Raw genomic sequence first — 3,494 nt, forward strand, 5'->3', positions numbered from 1 at the left:
AACGCGCTGGGCAGGCTGTTCTTCGCCTTCAAGCAATTGCGCAAGAAGATCATCTTCGATCGGTCTCTCACCTCCCCACAAATCTGGCATTAAAATCTGCGGACAGAAAAATGGGGAGGTGAGGATGGAGAGTCTAGAAAGTTGGTTAGAATAACGCTGGTCGTGTATAAAAGTCAAACTTTTATACAACAGCATTCTAGCAAAAAACTAATTTTTTCACACGAACAGTTTGAAAAACAGATCAAAAAGTGAAAGTAAAAAGTTTTTTCTAAAAATGTTTTTTCAACTCCAGTAAGGGCGGGAAAAACTCAGTTTTTCAACTAGCATAAAAATCGAATTTTTACTTCGATTTTACGTCCTAAATTTATGATCTTGACTATCAAACTGATTCGTAACTCCTAAATGGTAAAGATACACCATCCTATCTAGCATCACTTGATAAATCCCCTATTTTCATGCATCTCAAACCAAGAACACAGACAATATCAGAACCTAAAAGCTAACTTATATCGGCATGCATCACAAAAATAAAGAATAAAAAAGTTCTGAAACTTACCAAAGCGAAGATTATGAAGGTTGGAAGAAATTCTGAGCGTAGGCGAACGAACGGCTGGTGGTTCTTGGAACGTCGAAAGATGATCTTCAGAGAAAATAGAGGTTCTGACTTAGGGTTTCTTGATAGAGAAATAGCTTGCGTAAAAAGAAAAGGGAAGCTCTGGGGAGGCTATATATATTTTGTCTGTGGCATGAAAAAAGAGGTAATCATCAGTTTCCTCTTTTCAAAGCATGGGGAAGAGTGATAGTCGTCAATGGATTGCTTGGGAACTGAAAAGCCATGATTAGATAGGGGTAGGTCACTTTTTCCAAGAAGGCACGAACTACTCTGACAGATTTGGTGGGGTAATCGAAGAGTCGTTTTCCTTAAAGTTTATTTATTGCTGGTCATAATAAATAAACTTGGGGGGCAAATGTTATCCAAAAAGCAGGCACGGGTGACGTGGCATACATTTTTAACACGTGGCTGACACCTGGCAGAAGTTCTATTCGACCATCGACCAGTGAGATTCCCCTGACGTAACATTTGAAGTTTCTATACAACCAGCCTGGTCGTATACTCCATATATTTAGAGATAATCTTGTACAATTGTAATCATATCCGAGATTGTCTCCCATGATCCGTGATGATCCGATTATTTAGGAAAGAATATCTATAACGGATTCGTGTAATCCTCCTTGAGCCTATAAATAGAGAGAAATAGCTCAAGGAAGGGACTTTTGGCTGATTTAAGTTTATACTTACAAGAGAATTAGAGCTATTATCTTACGATTGTATTATTCATCTCTCTCAGGTTTGTGAAACTCAGAGAACCCTAGTTCTTTGATCACTCCTTTGAGAACTAATATCAATAATAGCTTAAGTGGGTGTAGGTCATTACCATTTCATGGGGCCGAACCACTAGAATTTGTTGTGTCCTTTACTGTTTTTTCCATTAGATCTATTTCAAAACCTTCATTCAAATCAATCATTTGACTCCGCGTTAGTTGACCAAATCGAGGGTAACTTGTTACATAAGTAACAGTTACCTTAAAGAACCCATAAATATACACATATGTCAGAACGAGAAGGTAACTTGTTACAAAAAAGATCCACCCATTTCTCTCTCTCTCTCTCATCTTCTTCTCTTCCCTCACCAAGAACCCTAATCGTTGCATGCCTCTCATTGTCGACCCTCCACTCCGACCACCTACCTGTTGGGGTTTTATGCCCTAATTAAAACCCAAATTCTTTGTAATCTCATTTTATTATCAATAAAAGAATAGAAATCATTTTTTGACTTGGTCAATCACTTTGCTCACATGTTTTATTTTCATGATTATTTGTTTAATATAAACTTCTATTAAATCCCGAGCATATAGCTAATCTTATTTATAGTGACGTAATCACAGTGGAATATAAATATGATTATATGTTCAAAATAAGTTAGTCCTAAGATTAGTCAGTGCACAGGATTTACACTGACTTGCCAATCTACGATATGATCTACTTACACATTACAGTGTTATGTTCTTTCCAGAACATTAGCAAAGTAGATAAGATCGGATGTATTTGTTACATCGGACTGGACCAATATTGACTGTTGATAAGATAAGTAAACATACCGTTATTATCTATTCTAGTCATATCATATAGTAGACCATAGGTCAATTCAATCTCAATTCTGAGTGGTTAGTATTCTAATTGATTGCATTATTTAAGTTCTTTGACTTATTCATTACCAGCTTACCCTACGGACTAGCCCATACTTACATCTTGGGAACTCGGTAGTATAATTGAGTGGGAGTGTTAATCATAGATATGACATCTATAGCTTCTGATGAAGAAGTGAAACGATGGTTTCCTTTTAGTTTGGTTCAAAGTGTTAAATGATAAAGATCTCATTTCAGTAATTAAATTAGTTAAGTGAAATATCATTTACAAGGAACTAAGTGTTTTAAGGATAAAATACAATGAGGGGTAAAACGGTATTTTAGTCATATCTCATTGTAGACCGTCTATAGAGGATTGAGTGACAATTATGGTTGTAACAATGGATAATTAATAGTGTATCTATATTTGTTATAGAGCGTTCTATGAATTCAAGAGTGCAATTCCGAGTCTATAGTGGAGTCACGAGGAATTAATAAGTTAGTAAATTTATTTGTTAGATTTATGATAACTTATTGGAGCTTGATTTCATAGGCCCATGGTCCCCATTGTACCTTGGATAAAATCATCTAGATAGTCTCAATTAATTGATTTAATTATCAATTAGAATTATCAAAGTTGACTAGGTCAATTTTGGATAGTTTCACAGAGTTGTGTAATTTTGAGAACAAAAGAGAAATTATGACACATTTATTAATTAAGATAAATTGGTATCTAAATTAATAAATAAGTTTAAATCAAGGTTCAAATTATAAATAATTAATTTGATAAATGATTTAAATAATTATTTAATTAATTAAATCAATAGAAAATAATACAGGCCTTGATTTTAAGTCCAATGAGCTTATAATTATATGGGAAATTTCACGGGCCTAAAGCCCATGATAATTTCAACTTAGGGCTTTAAAATGGCTATTATTTTATTGATTTTTTTTATTAAATTAAATGGCCTAATTGAGTCTATAAAATGAGTGCTTAGAGAGAAGTCAAAACATAAGTTTAATCATTGGTTTTCTGATAGTTTTAGATTCTCTCTAAACACAAGTCATTTTCTAAGCCTCTTTGATTATTTTCTCTTCTTCTTCTCTGTATCTATCTCATGTGTTGAGAATTGCCCACACTAGTCTAGGTGATTCTAAGGATACATTGGAAGGCTGTGAAGAAAATAGTACATCGATTCAGTTTCTTGAGAATACTCTGCGACAGAGAGGATACAAGAGTTAGAGAAACTGAAGGAATGACTCTTTCATTCCGCTGCGTATACTGTAAATATTCTATTATTTGTTTC

The sequence above is a fragment of the Humulus lupulus genome, chromosome 2, assembly GCF_963169125.1.
Source record: "Humulus lupulus chromosome 2, drHumLupu1.1, whole genome shotgun sequence".
NCBI classification, from domain to species: domain Eukaryota; kingdom Viridiplantae; phylum Streptophyta; class Magnoliopsida; order Rosales; family Cannabaceae; genus Humulus; species Humulus lupulus.